At 40.1% G+C, this 15,516-nt stretch overlaps 2 long non-coding RNA genes across 3 annotated transcripts in view; both read left to right on the plus strand.

Moving 5' to 3' along the window:
- LOC120888440 (uncharacterized) overlaps nucleotides 1-8,370 on the plus strand; it is a 31,874-nt gene extending 23,504 nt beyond the window's left edge. For both annotated transcript variants that reach the window (XR_013423345.1, XR_005732086.2), the window contains 3 exons: nucleotides 2,339-2,460; nucleotides 4,366-4,462; nucleotides 5,126-8,370. This is a non-coding gene — a long non-coding RNA (uncharacterized LOC120888440). The remainder of the gene's footprint in view (nucleotides 1-2,338; nucleotides 2,461-4,365; nucleotides 4,463-5,125) is intronic.
- A 1,261-nt stretch (nucleotides 8,371-9,631) lies between these two features.
- On the plus strand, nucleotides 9,632-13,737 carry LOC120888442 (uncharacterized). The gene is made up of 2 exons (XR_013423346.1): nucleotides 9,632-10,388; nucleotides 13,596-13,737. It is a non-coding gene; the product is annotated as an uncharacterized LOC120888442 (long non-coding RNA).
- Nucleotides 13,738-15,516: the final 1,779 nt, after the last annotated feature.

Consider the following 15,516-nt stretch of genomic DNA (forward strand, 5'->3'; position numbering starts at 1 on the left):
GCCTAGCACATGTGAAGCCCTGGGTATGATCCTCAGCAACTACAAATAAAAAATAAATATGTAAAAAAAAGGGGGGGGGGCATGACAGCTGACAATTATTTAGGACCTACAGCACGCCACACATGACAACTCTATGAGGCAGACACTGTCATTACTTCCATTTTGTGAATAGGGAAACTGAGAGATATAGGAACGGGAATGTGCTTGGCACCATGTTGGAGCTGGTATAGTGAAACCATATTTAAAATCAGGCAGCCATCCAGGCCCAGATCACATTATAATGTCTCCCTGTGGAGCTGTCTACCACCTTCCCCAAATTTAGGTTCTCTCACATTTGCAAGAAAATACTATAGGCTGAAATTGTGCAATAGATTTTACTCACTCTCTCAAGAGGTGGGGTCCTTATTAATATTTCAGAACATAAAAGAGTGGGGCTTGATTTCTCACCTTCATGAATTATTTCTAAAGAGTTTATTGCATCCTCAGGGTAGTGTCTAACTCTATAGAAAGGACCCTACGTTCTTCCCACACCATTTGCCACCCAGCATCGTGCAGGTCTGAAGGAAGCACTATGGCTTTGGAGAAGTTGATATCAATTCACTCAGCCACAGGTTCTCTTGGCTAATGGATGCAAAGGGGCTCACAGTGTCTAGCTGTTTCTGTACCAGCCTATTGGCCTATAGAATTTACACAATTCTCTGACTCTCCAGTCTAAGTGAAGAGCACAATGGAAACATTATCACAGGCCTTTCCACTTTAATTAAATTTCCTTTATAAGGGATAGCTGCTGTTTTTTTCTAGTTTTGCTTGTGTGTCTTCTATGATTAATGCAAATCCACTGAGCAGGATCTTAAAGCCTAATCATTGTTAAAAGAACATAGATGCTCCAAAGATCAGCTGTCAACTGCATTACAATGACTATTTATTGGTTAGGTGTCCTCTTCCTCGTGCTTTGTAGGCCTCATGTTCCTTAGTTATTGAGGTCATACTTATTTTTTATTTATTAAATTATTTGCTCTATCTTTAAACTTGAAGACAATTCTACTGTGATTAACTCTTTCCCAACTTCTTGAACTTAAGAAATAAATTATTCTATTACCAGGAGCTAAAAAAAAGGGCTATAGATATTTCATTCTTTAATATGAACTCTTTTTTATGAAGTGTTGGGCTCTTCACATGCACATTTTCATTTAATCTTTACAACATTATTCGTTCCTGCTATTATCATGCCCATTTCATCGATGAAAATACAGAACACACAAAGTGTATTAGTCAGCTTTCTGTAGCTGTGACAAAATACCTGAGAAAAACAATTTAAAAGGAGGAAAGATTTATTTTGGCTCATGGTTTCAGAGGTTCAGTCCATGGTCACTTGGAGCCATTGTTTCTGAGCCTATGGTGAAGCAGAACATCATGGTAGAAAGGGTGTGGCAGAGCAAAGCTTCTCCCGTCATGGCAGCTAGAAACAGAGAGAGAGAGAGAGGAAGGGGACAGGGACAAAATATGCCCCTCAAAAGCACATCTTCAGTAACTTACATCCTCCCACTAGGCCCTACCTCCTGAAGCTTCCACCACCTCCCAATAATCCATTAAGCTATGAATCCATCAATGGATTAATCCACTGGCAAGGTGAGAGCCCTCTTGAGCCAATCACTTCCCCAGGACCTAACCTCTGAACATTGCTGCATTGTAGACCAAGCCTTCAACACCTGAGCTTTGGGGGGACATTTTAGAGCCAAACCATAAGAGTTACTTATTTGTATTATTAGTTTGTTTTTATTGTTTGTTTTTAAGTGACCAAACTAACAAATTTCTCGCAGCTCACAGTGGACTGGACTATCAATTCAGGCAACTAACTACTATGATGTGCTATTTTGCTTTACTTCCTCGAACCTTTTAAAATTTGAGTCATTTTATTTATTATAGTTGTAGCCATGACTACTTGTTTGCTTGTTTACCAAAATGATGTTCCTGATTAATTAGGATATATATTTTCAGCATTAGTTAATTTCTGTTACACACACTCTCCCCAACCCCAACCTACACAATTAGGCAAATGTGTACACTGACTTCAATATGTGGACTTTGGTGCATTTCCTTTCTCGTAGGAACAAATCATTCTCTTTCTTATACCAATTCCTCCAAGGTGATTTAGAACTTATTACTGATAAGCTTCTCTGGAAATTAGGGGAGAGTTTTGAGAAGAAAGCAATGTCCCTGATAAATATAGAACTAAGAGAAGGCGTGTACAGAGTATGGGTGGCTGAATAGATAGTGCTTGTCTCTTCAAATAGGTTAAAGTAATGCTTGTGACTTCTTTGGACTGATTTCATTTCAGATTAACCACGTGACACATTGGATTGGAAAGTACATCCAGTGCATCTCTTGGAGAAGACACAGTGCAGAATTTCCCTTCTAAGATGACAGCAGTCTGTGGCAATACCCAGTCAATGACAAGCAGTAAGCAGCAGAGGCAAGAGATGTGGGCCAACCATGGCCTCACCTCTAGTCTTCTAACCCTGGGCAACTAACAATCTCCTTGAGTTTTGCTCTTTATTCCTTCTGAATTAGCCTAACAATACCTGCTCTCCATGTGAACTCTTCTAAGTGTTGAAGAGGATACTATGGGAATATTGCATGTGGCTAGCACACAGTAGGCCACAGAGTTTCTACCAAGTGTGGAATAGAGACCAACAAGTTACGGAGGCTCACTTAAGAACACTCCAGAAAGGTCTAAACATAATTTGTTAACATAAGCATATCACTAGATCATCACTAGATCTCTGATCCCCAGATTTCCAGAGGTATAGCAGAAATTCAGTCACTTCACAGTAAAACAGCAAAGAACCAAAGTGGAAAATAAGTGATTTGAAGACTACCCGAGACACAGGAAGATATTTCTAAGAACCATTTTCTTCTCTATCCTGGACTTAGAGAGTCTAAGTTATTTAGACTCTTTTTAAAAGTTAATTTAGCTAACTTTTAAAAGGTCAAAAGGAACCAGGAGAGATAAAGGCTAACCATTTTTGATGACAAGACAAAATATAAATCATAGTAATGATAACAAAATAAAATCTATTTTTCCCCCCTTAGGACTAGTAGGTGGATAGAACCCAGAGAAAACACTTTAACGTTATTGTTTGCTGAATAGAATTCCTGTAACCAAATCAAAGACATTATTTTCTTGGGCCCTCTACCAAGGCATAGGAATTATTTTGTTATTACAGACTCTATTTTCTAGAGATGCTTTGTGAAAGGATTTCATGAATAATCATTTTTGTCTTTAAAGGTAAAAATTGATGAATGCACTGAGGAATCAACTGTAGTCTTCAGGGCATGTATTAGTCACAGATGAACTATGTGATCAATTTCTTTTTTCTCTGAGAAAAGGAATCTATCCTATGTGTCTGTGCTAATTTACAGAAATGAACATTTGCTTTCTGTCATGCTGAGTAGTGTGCTTGGGAGAGTTGGAGTCCTCACACTTGGTCTTCCAGCCCTTGATTCCTCCCCTCTCTGGAAGCATCTATGCTCCTTAAAGAATCCCATCAGCAGAACCCTCACTCCCAGCCTTCTGAGCTTCTGAAGAGGTTGTTTTTGTTCTTAGGACCTTATGATTCACAAGGAGGAGGTGAAAGAAGATTCTTTGCCTCCATAGCTCTTCAGCTTCTTAAGAATTATTTGCTTATGAATTAAAAACAAGACTGGGTGAGGATGCTCTGTGACAGTTAAAGAGGCTCAGGCTCAGTTATTTTAACTGGCAGAGCAGTGCTGACTTATACCCTCGGGGCCACTTGAGACTGCTAAAACTCCCTTCACTGTTGCCTGTCCAAACGTTGTGGGACATGCTAGGATCTGTGTTAGGTGTCATTTTACCTTTAGAAAAAGAAAGAAAAGTATCTAAAATCTCTGCTGGCATTCATTCACTTATTCCATGTGTATAACAACGGGTAAAGTCCCTTGTTAGTTGCTATGACGATCAGAGCCAGGCCTAGGTTGAGGTGCTCATCTCAGGAACATCATTTAAGGGGACACAAAAAAAAAAACACTCGGGAATTAAGATAACACCTGAAGGCAGTATTTAAAGAAATCAAAATTAATGCAAACCAAAAATCTGTGATAAAAAAGGGATCTAAAATTTCTAGTAAAAATAGAATCAATAACTATGCCAGGCCATATTGGAACCTGAGATAAAAAGGAAAAAAAAAACATTAAAAATGGAAAGGAAATTAAAAGGAAAAAATGCTCATTCTATCTTTATTGAAATGTTCATGTTTTGATCTTCATAAATTTTTGCTCTTAGTTTTTAAGAATCATATTATAATGTTATTTATCTTGACTGGATTTTTTTTTTTTTTTTTTTAGATTTTATGTGTTAGGCAAGTACCTGGAAGTCTTCCAGCTAGTCCTTGCCCTGATGGGAATGAGGAGATCTTGCCTTCTTGGAGTTTATATTAATACAGTTGAGTATCCCTTATTTGAAATGCTTGGAACCTAAAGTGTTTCAGATTTCAGATTTTTCTGGATTTTGAACTATTTGCATAGATATAATCAGGTAACTTGGGGATGAAACCCAATTCTAACATGATATTCATTATGTTTCCTATGCCCCTCATACATTATAGTGTAAAGATAATCTTATACAAATTTTCTAATAATTCTATGCATGAAACAGCTCCATAGTGTGGAAGTTTCCCCTTATAATGTCACATCAGTACTCAAAGAGTTTCGGACCTTGAAACATTTCAGATTTCAGAGTTTTGTCTTAGGGATGGTCGACCTATATAGGAGTACTGAGGATTCTATAAAAAAAATACTGTATCACAAGATTAAAAGTGATAAATGCAAGAGAGAGGTGTGGATAAATGGCACAGGGGCTGACAGGAAGGAAAGTGTATTTCTACGGGGGGGAGGGGGTGGTCGGTAAAAGCTTTGAAAGAGGTTGTGTTTAAACACAACTTGACCATGTCCCAGCTGGAGATAAATAGAAGATTCCAGAAACCCAACCAAGTTTTTAAGCAAAGAAAGAAGCATTAGTAGGTCACAATAAGGGAAGACAGTTTGCAGACTACAAATGGAGAAGGTATGCCAGGTATTGACGAAAGCGTGTGTTCATATGCTGCAGAGTGTGCCCAGGAGTCCTCACCATGGCAAAAGAAGAGGCCTTGTAGGACCGGATTCATTTTACAACCACCTTGTTTAAAAAAGACCCTTCTTTCCAGTTCTGTGGGGAGAGAGAGAAGCCAGTGTGTGCAAAGAACTGAATAAATCGCACCTGTGAATGCTGAAGGAGGTGCCTTGTAACTACAAGTGAACTTCAATCACCAAGACAGTACTGCCTCCCGGGCTGGCCTCTGAGCAACCAAGAAGGATTCTGTAATGGAGGAAATCCAGTCTGACAATGAGAACTTTAAACTGCGATCAGCCACAGTTACACAAAAACAGAGGAGAAAACACAAACTCAGATACTCCCAATATTTAATATCCAAGCCAGAATCACTGCTGAGCTAGAAGTTTCTACTCTGGATCTTGTGATCCATTTGGGGCCCACCTCTTTTGCTTACTGCTAGCTGCTTTCTGTCGCTCAGATTCCATTTATCAGGCCAAGGAAGAGATTTCAGGAGGTTGTTTTGACCCAATTCTCTGTTTTGAATAAGCTGAGTCAATTATGAAACCTTACCAACCCAGCTTGGAGGAGCAGGGTGCTGGCAGAGAGAAGGTGCTTCATCCACAGAATGAAAGAGTTAAAAATTATTAGTAGAGATCATGTGATCCATAAACGTCTAACCTGGACAGTTTGTGAACAAGCAGCATTATGGTTACCATACGCAATTATTTGCTGAGTTGAAAAATGAATGGCACAAACCCTACGTATTTTATCTTTTCTAAAATTAGCTCACAGTTCTATTAATCAGGAGGGGGAGTAATAAGCCACCTGCAGATGACATCCATGGCATTTCATGCCCCGAAGACGTTCATGTTCTTTTTCTAGGAGGAGTCATAGTATTTGCCTTCAACTGGATGAATTTAGCACTCCTGTCATTAAAGCTTTTTCTTCACCCAGAGCCTGTACTTTGTCAGAAAACCAAGTGATCAAGTTACCAGGCCAGAAAAGCAGTCTATTTTAAGAATGAAAAAGTTTTGGCCGAAAGTATACTAATTTACTCACTTTGCACAGAGTGATAGAAAACAGGTCTTCATAGACTGAGGATGTGAGCATTGATGTCACTTAGTCCAGTAGCTTTCAGATGCCTCCAGACACTTGACAGTGGTTGAATTCTGTCCTAGGGGAGGCATACCTGGTCCTCTGCTACTTAGAAAAGACTAAAGGGAGACTGAAGGGAACCATTCTGGCCAAAGTAGAGGAAGGGCATAGAAACCTCAAATCATGGCTTTTCCCTTGCTCCAAGTGAAGCCAGCTTTAAAAAAAAAAAAAAAAGAAAAAGAAAGAAAAAAAGAAAAAAAATCCAGGAGGAACAGAAGCCCAGAAAGTTTCAATATTTGCTCCAAGTTACACAGATATGAAGGATGAGTTTAGGATACAGCTCTTGACTCTAGGTTCCTGGATTTCACTGCTGTGTCCACAGATAGGACATTGTATTCAAATGGACCATTTCCTATTCCTCTGTGTGTGTGTGTGTGTGTGTGTGTGTGTGTGTGTGTGTGTGTTTGCCCATATTTGTGGATCTGCCCCAATTTTATGGAAATCAGTAATCCCCCAACCTTTTTCCTAACAGGACTCACCTATGGTATCTGTAAGGCACATCTGCATAACAGCCAGAGACCATTGATCCTGGGGATTTGGATGGCTCCAAGCCTGGCCCAGCCACCCTAAAGTGTGAGAGGAATCTTTCTTCATACCTTTAATCCTCCCCTGTGGGAAACATAAACTGGGAAGCTCTAGGCTATGTATACTGGCTCACTGCTCCCCTAGGGAAAGACCTTGGCCTGACCCTGTTCTAACCATGCCCCAAGTGTCTATGCTGGGCTCTGTTTTTGAGTACTCACTTGGGACTAATATCTACACACCTGGGAGAGAACTGTGCACTCAGCACAGTCAGCAGAGCCCTAAAAAGGCATATAGTCATAGTTTTGCACTATGCAACATTTTCTTAGCATGTCTCTGGCCAACTCCCCATCCCAAAACCTGCTCTGGGGAGAGAGAAGCCAGTGTGTGCAAAGAAGGTGGAAATGAAATCAAATAAGGCTATGAAATACTATCCAGTCAATGCTGTCAAAGAAAGATCAGGTGTTACCAGAACATGGGCAGCCTCTATGGAGAAGGGATGTCTGGATTGTTTCTGTAAACATGAGCAGGATTTCAACAAGCAGAGAAAGAGGAAAGGCCATCTAGATGGAAGCAACAGACTGGAAAGAGTCATGAAGGTGGAAAAATGCAAGAACTGTGAAGGAACGGGTTTGTCTTATGGTTTACAAGAAAATAACAGCCATGAAGAGTAAATAGTAGTCAATTGGATAAACATTTAGGAAACTGAATTTCAAGGGAGCAGTTTTCAGATGAATACAGAGAAAATTTTTCTAATAACTAGAGCTGTCTCACCATGACAACTGGAGAAGCCATCTCCAGACATCTTTTCTTTCTCCTTCACCCTTTTCATCATTGTCCTTAACTACATATTCAAGATTACCTACTGCAGAGAGCGGCAGGCCAAGATTATGGAAGGCCTCCAGTGTTTTACAGAGGAGGCTGGACTTGATCCTATTTGAATATCCAAAACCAGATATTAGACACTTACTGATTACTAGGCATAACAGTAGGTAGGCTTGAGGACTGCAAAAATAAAATTATAGTCTTGGAAGTGGGGAAGAGATGTAAAGAGGTAAGGTGTTTAAAGTACTACTATAGAAATCTGTATCATAAATAATAGGTAAAGACTGGGTATGTGTGATCAACTCTATATGGAGTTATAGGAGGGCCTTCAGGGAGGAGGTTGGTAGAGTCATTGGAGGTTTAAGAAAATAAGACTGTTGGGGCAAGAACAAAATGATCAGAAATACATTTTTAGCAAGATTTCCCTCACTGTTTTGTGTGGCTGGGTTTGATCAGGGGAGCAATTGGAGACAAGGATTCCAGTTGGGAGGTCATTCATTGCATGGTCCAGAAGAGAGTTCATAAGGGTATTGGCAACAGGAATGGAAATGAAGACATTGGTAGATTTGCCTGGTCCATGTTCCAAGTCAGGTAATGAATGCATTTCATAGTTACTGCACACCACAAAGCCTAATCCACATGACTAACCTATGAGACCAAAGGTAGGCTCAGAAGTACCACTAAAGACTGCCATATTCCAGATGCTCTGAGTAACAAATGTCTCCCAACCTGGTAATAATAAACAGTCATAATATCCACTCAGTTTTAAATACATATGTGACCCCCTCTTTCTAAATACCTTAAGCCCAACTCCTGGTATTTCAATTAAGATCCTTTGCCAATCCTCCTATCTTTGTTTCCAAAGTAACTAAATCCCCCCCACCAAAAAAAAAAAGATTTAAGAGAAATAGGGTAGAAATCATCAAATATTTGAAGATTTAATTATGAGCCTTAGATATATTCTCATGTGGATGGAAAAATGAGTCTGTCTGCCTCTGACCCTCAGGGTTTTACTACACAGAATGACAACAAATCCAATAAATCTCTCAAAAACCTTTTTTATACCCTACCCCCATACATCTTATAACCCAGAGATGAATGAGAAAAGACCCTTTGAAGTAATTTACCTGGGAGCAGTGCTCAGCATATAGCTAAAAGAAGCTTAGAGAAGGTGCTAAGAGTGGACAAGCTCAGGAAAGGCCTCTTCCTTCTCAATATGTGAGACGAAGCTGATTCCCCTGATGGAGTGGGGAGGGCAGGCATGGTAGGCTATAAGCCCTTTGGGCCTAAAATGATACAATTTGCAAATAGTAGTCAATTGGATAAACATTTAGGAAACTGAATTTCAAGGGAGCAGTTTTCAGATGAATACAGAGAAAATTTTTCTAATAACTAGAGCTGTCTCACCATGACAACTGGAGAAGCCATCTCCAGACATCTTTTCTTTCTCCTTCACCCTTTTCATCATTGTCCTTAACTACATATTCAAGATCACTTCAGCAGACAGACTGAAGAGGACATAGGTCTCAAACGACAAGGAAACTACAGTCTCTGAATTACCGTGGTACCACTTACAACTTTTCCACTTTACAGTGTTGAGGAAGTGATTGCATTCAGTAGAAACCATATTTTGAATGGTGAATTTGGGTCTTTTCCTGGGTGAGTGAAATGCAGCCCATTCTTTTTCCAGATTCTGGGTAGCCTCAAGGAGCCAGTTCCCAGTCAATCAGGAGATCAGCTAGGGAACAACCGAGCCTCTACAGTGTGCTGTGTGGCCAAGCTAGGATGTTGGAAAGGTCAGGTGTAGTCAATGCATTCTCAACCTACAGTATTTTTAACATCTGATGGGTATATCCGGATATCATCCATCCTAAGTCAAGAAAAATTGTATAATTGTGTATACACAATTGTGTATATATGATAAGTGGATACTAATTCATAATGGGGGGGGCATGGGATGAGTGGAGGAACTTTGGATAGGGCAAAGGGGAGGGAGGGGAGGGTTGGGGATATGGGGGTAGGAAGGATGGTGGAATGAGGCAGACATCATTACCCTAGGTACATGTATAATTGCATGAATGATGTGACCCTACTTCATGTACAACCAGAAAAGTGAAAAATTGTGCTCTATTTGTGTACAATGAATCGAAGAGCATTCTGCTGTCATGTATAACTGATTAAAACAAGTTTTTAAAAAGTGTGTACATGTGTACACTTATGGTGGGGGGGGGAAGCAAAAGACCAAGAACTAGAGATAATGATGGAAATTAGAATAAAAAAAACAGAGAGAAAGAATTATTATCTCTGATTTAGAGAACTGAGAGGGAGGTTTTTGAGGTGAGGGATGGATAGAACCTTGAGGAGTGGGCAGCATTTTAATAAGGTGAGTTTGGATGAGCAAAGGGACCCATGGGTACCAGTCATCTGTTGTATTTGGGCTGGGGTATAGGGCCTAGGGAATAGAAAAGATTGGAGCACTTGTTGGGATCAGACAGCAAAGTTTATTAGAGGCAAGGGTTAGGAGTTTGCATCGGGTCTATGTAGCTATTTAAGGTTTTGTGACAATACTGGGACTTGTACTATATTTTGAGGAGACTCATCTGGCAGCAATGGAATGCAAAGACTATAAAGGAAAGAGAAAAGATTCCGGAAAACAAGTGAACACAATAATCATCCAGAAGTAATGGACTGACTACTTGAACTAAGGATGGAGAAAGGCAACAGGACAAACAGTGAAGTGTCCCAGAGAGGAGAGGCCCAGCCTGGATAACTCGAGGTGAGTTCCTTCTCAGGAAGTGGAGTACAAGAAATAATCACCACAAAATGGAAGGTGAAGAGAAAGATGCAGAACTTCTGTTTTGTGAGTATGTGGAAATATATACCCACCCCACCTGCTTCATCTAGGTTTCCCACACACAGCAGCTCTCTGGTATATTGCAGGTAGTTTATTATCAATAATAGTGGAAGCACTGAAGTTAGCAGACAATGTACTATTTTATACAAATGAATATGAATTCAAAGTTACGACTCCAATAACCACTCAGGATCCATGCGTATTCTGATAGATCTTCTTGAGAGAGAAAGGAGTGCAGGCGTAGTAAATTTATCAGAGTCTTGAGTATACCCTTGGGGATGTATAGTGCATTAGCACAAAGCATGCCCTTTATTTCACATGGGAAAAGTAAGAGAATCACTGATTTAAGAAATTAGGGCCTTTGGATTTCTTTGACTAATCTCAAAGAATTTTGAGTCAATCCATAAGAAATTGTCTGATTTTATTTCAGGTCCTGGTTGGTTCTTGAAGCCAATCTTTTCTACTCCCTGTGCCCTATGCCCCAGAGGTTGAAGTTAGGTATCTCCAAATATTTGCCAGAGTGACTAATAGCCATTTTTTTAAACACACATTTGAATGAATGATTGAAGTTTTACAACAATTTGCCCTGACCTGGAATTTTATTTAATCTGGGTCTGTCTTCAACCAACCAATAGGAAAATATATTTTGGACTTAAATAGTCCTAAGGTAGAAGGTTGGAGCACATTTAACAGGAGAACATGAACAAGTTAATAACATCTCTCTTCCTCAGTTTCCTGATCTCCAAAAAGAGGAAGGGAGAACCACCCTCAGAAGTTGATTGTGGAAGTTGGAAGGGTTCATGAAGGCCAAGCTTCTAACTGACAATAGGGACATTCAGGGAAGAAGGATCCTCTCTTGACCTCAGCATACCCCAGAACTATGATCAATAACAATCTCCAAGCTACAGAAAGGGCATGAAAGCTGACTTCCAATAAACCTGGATATCCAAACTGCCTCATGGGAGAAGAGTAACTTTTGCTTTAGACATAGCTTTAAGGAGAAAAGAAAATTCTCTTCAACAAATTGATTATATCTAATATTTGAGATGTTGGCTAAATACATTCTTAAATTGCCTCAAAATTCAAGCAGCAGCAGAACAAAAACTGAGAGGTACAGCCTTCTGTAGACACTCTAGCTCAGCCATACCACTTACCACATGCACTTTCTGTTCAGAGATGAACAGTAACCATTTCCTTTCATTTTATACTTTCCCATTTAAAATGGTGTGTGTGGTTGAACTAATGCATTTCACATAATTTTGTCATGTTTGGTTTTTCATTTCTATTTAAATGCTATTCAAGATGTTGCTCTATTCCCTGCACAATATCTAAACAGTATTTATAACTTTGTTCTGTAAACTTATATAACCAGTGCCCACAAAGGCATTTGCTTCTACAACAGTTGTGTGACCTTAAGTAATTTAATTATTTTCCTTGGTCTTCAGTAAAGAAAAGAGGTTTGACAATTGCTATGAAATTAATTGTTGGGAGGATTGCACACAAATTAACTAATTAAAGTTCATTGTTGGGAGGATGATGTATACAGATTTCCTAGCACAGTCTCCTTCCCAACTTCTTGTAGTGAGGCAATAACATAATAATTCAGATTCTGAGTATGCCATCTCTATTCCTTGTGTTGCCTGCACACTAATTCAAACTTCTCAATGATCTAGCAACTATGATTATCCCCATTGTACAGAAGAGGAAAGTGAGGCACAGAGAGGTTAAGGAACTTATACAAGTTCATTTATAAGTAATTGTGGCCAAATTCTTGAAGTTGGTTCCAGAGCCTGGATTCGTGTGCTTTTATGGCTTTTGTTATATCTGTGTTCATCACATTAATATTTTGGGGGGATCCCATTTGTCTATGATCCATAAATTTTTGCATAAGAGACAAAGATCATTTTCAATATAGTCAAGGTGCAGGGCAGAGGTTTAAAAATTCTGTTGTTTTGGTCTCTGCCCAGGTCATGATAGTAGACACAAACCAAGTCAGATAAATGGCTGCCAATCACCTTCCCCAACTTCGCTAAATGTGCTCGTAATTTAACCAAGGTATTTGAGAAAAACAAAATTTGTCCTTTGAGTTGCAAATGAACTGCTTCACATTTCCATGGGGAAGCTTGTAACCATCCTGTCTGCCACCTGGATTCTGGGTGGAGAAGGAAGGTGTGCCTTTCACTATTCCTGGTGAAATTTCAATTCTTTCCACTGAAATATTGACTCCGAGTATAAATATGGGTATCACCTCATTGTTCTCTGTGGACTTTCTCTAAAATATAGATTTGAGTGTCAAAAATTGAGTGCCTTCCCTTGATATTTTCTCTCTCTCTCTCTCTCTCTCTCTCTCTCTCTCTCTCTCTCTCTCTCTCTCACACACACACACACACACACACACACACACACACACACACACACACAGAATCTTTGTATTTGCTTTATTGTAATTTATATATATTTATTTCCTTTAATGAAGACTTAAATAAACAAAGGGTTTACATCATACCAATGCCAACAAATTATGAAACTTTAATGTCTTATAATTTTGTTTTTCAGCAACTGGGACTTGTACCAGGTAGTTTACTCTCTCCCCAACACTTCTACTCCATCCCTACTAATGAAGTATCGCTCTTTCATAGCAATTCAGCACCATGTTTTCTTTCCCTAACTTTCCTGAGGCTTTTCCTTCTCTACTCTTCACATCCTGCTGGCTCATCAAGTGGGGAGAAATTCTAAACCCAGCTGCTTAGTCTGTTTTCACCTCATTTTTATTGCATTAAGTTTGTCTACAAACCAAATGAGTGATGTGAACAACCAACCTAGACAATTCTAACCCAGCACCTGTTATGGTTTGGGTCTGGGAATAGCCATGTTCAAAGCATGATGTTGAAAGCATGGTCCCCAGTGCAGCAAGGTTCAGAGGTGGGGCTTTTAGGCCACGATGGGATCCTGAGGGCTCTGACCTCATTGGGATTAATTAATCTATTATATAGATGGGTGGATCCATGGACAGCAGAATGGAGTGCTGGAGGTGGGACCTAGTTAGAGGAGGTGTCACTGAGTGTGTGTCCTGGAAGGGTCTATCTTCCCTCAGGGCCCTTCTTCACACCCATTCCCCCACACTTCCAGGCAGCCATGAGCTGAACAGTTTTCCTCTGCCGCACCCTTGTGCCATGATGTTCTGCCTCACCTCAGGCCAAACCAGTGGAGTCAGCCGACCATGAACTGAGACCTCTTTGACTATGAGCCAAAATAAACGTTTCCTCCTCTATGTTGTTTATGTCGGGCATTTTGTTCACGGTGGTGAAAAGCTGACTAACACACCTTAATTCTCCCTCTTACACTTGAAGGCAACAGTTTCTGTCTGGTCTTTTGTTCAGAAACCCAGAATACGGGACTCATTAACTTTTTTTCTTTTCTTTCTTTTTTTTTATTTTTTTGTAAATCTGTATTTTATTCCTTCATGTATATGTGGTGCTGAGAATCAAACCCAGTGCCTCACACATGCCAGACAAGTGCTCTACCGTTGAGCCCCAGCCCCAGCCCAGGATTCATTAACTCTTAACTGATATTTCATCCCAGAGATTGGCAGCTTCTTGGTGAGGAAACATTTTTAAGTGTTCATTACTCTTAAGCCATTTGCTGGAGGTGAAGAGAGAGGAAGTGAGGCAAGAGAAATGGTTACCTGAGAAAGCTCTCAGCCCTGTAGGGTGGGAAAGAAAGGGTATATTGATGGGGGGATAAGTAGGTTGAGCTTAGGTGGCACCACTGAAGGTGAATCAGGAAGGGATCACGGCAGAGCTTGAATGGACTGGGATTCCTGCAAGAATAACTTAGAGAGTTATTGAAAATTAGGTTCAGGTTTATTAGATGATCACCCCTATTTTATCCTTGCTGATGTATAGCAAGCTGCCATTTTTCTCTCCTCTTCTCCATTTATTTTATCTTATGATCAGCACTTATAAAGAATTTGTTTCACATCCAATATGGGGAAAGTATTTGAAAGGGTTAGGAATGGAGCTCAATGGTAGAGCATGTGCTTAGTTTGCATAAGCCTCTGTGTATAATCCCCAGCACGCGCGCGCGCACACACACACACACACACACACACACACACAAGAGTAGACACAGAAGGAAAAGTCTGAAGCCAGCCCTGGAAACCTTTGGGCTCTTTCCCAAAGATGCCAGGGTTATCCTGGAGCTGCAGTGCTGGGTTACTTTAAAGCAAGTGTGGAACCCACGTAGACCAAATTCAGTCCCAACTGGGGGAACACAGAACATGAGAGAATTAGTGAAGTTTCCAATTTTGCCAAATACATAGTCTATGGTGCACACTAGGAATGACTTTGCAAAAGTTCAAAACACCTTAGGTAGATGTATGTTCTCAAAGAAGAAAGCCATTCAGCCCCAGGGCCGGGGAGCCAGGGAAGGTGCATAGCCTAGGCCTGAAGAGGCGTGCCTGGAGCTGTCAAGTTCTCCAGCAACACTTCAGAGGAGACGCCATCAGCCAGCCTCTCCTCATGGAAACCATTCTTCCATCAAAGAAAAATTATGTTTCCCCCTCATTTAATTATGTGGATTTCTGCTAAATTAAATGCACTAAGAGGCTGGGAGCCAACATCTACAAAGGCGAAATCTCAGACTCTTCTGTTTTATGCTGGTCTGTGCTTCCTTGAAAACAGACACTGGGCCATGGAAAATGTGGTAAAAGTTTTAATGTTCATGCTAAAAGGAAAAACACCTTTCCTTTACATTGGCCAGACACACCTGGCGAAGAAAAGACCAGCTGAGTGAAAAGTCACTTGTTCAAAAGCCAGCTGAGCTGTCAGTGGAGCTGAGCAAGCAGGGATTTGGAAACAGAAAAGTGAGGGGAAAGAAGCTCGGCTTTACATATATTTTGTTTCTGGTGTTCGAAGAGATGGATTCAATTTTTTTGAATTGACAAGTAGGTCATTCCCTTTCAAAGAAATGTTCTCAAGAAAATATCCCAAAGCACAGAATTTTATTTTATATTATATTAATGCCTGAGCCACAATGTGGAAAAATGTAA

The sequence above is a fragment of the Ictidomys tridecemlineatus genome, chromosome 6, assembly GCF_052094955.1.
Source record: "Ictidomys tridecemlineatus isolate mIctTri1 chromosome 6, mIctTri1.hap1, whole genome shotgun sequence".
NCBI classification, from domain to species: domain Eukaryota; kingdom Metazoa; phylum Chordata; class Mammalia; order Rodentia; family Sciuridae; genus Ictidomys; species Ictidomys tridecemlineatus.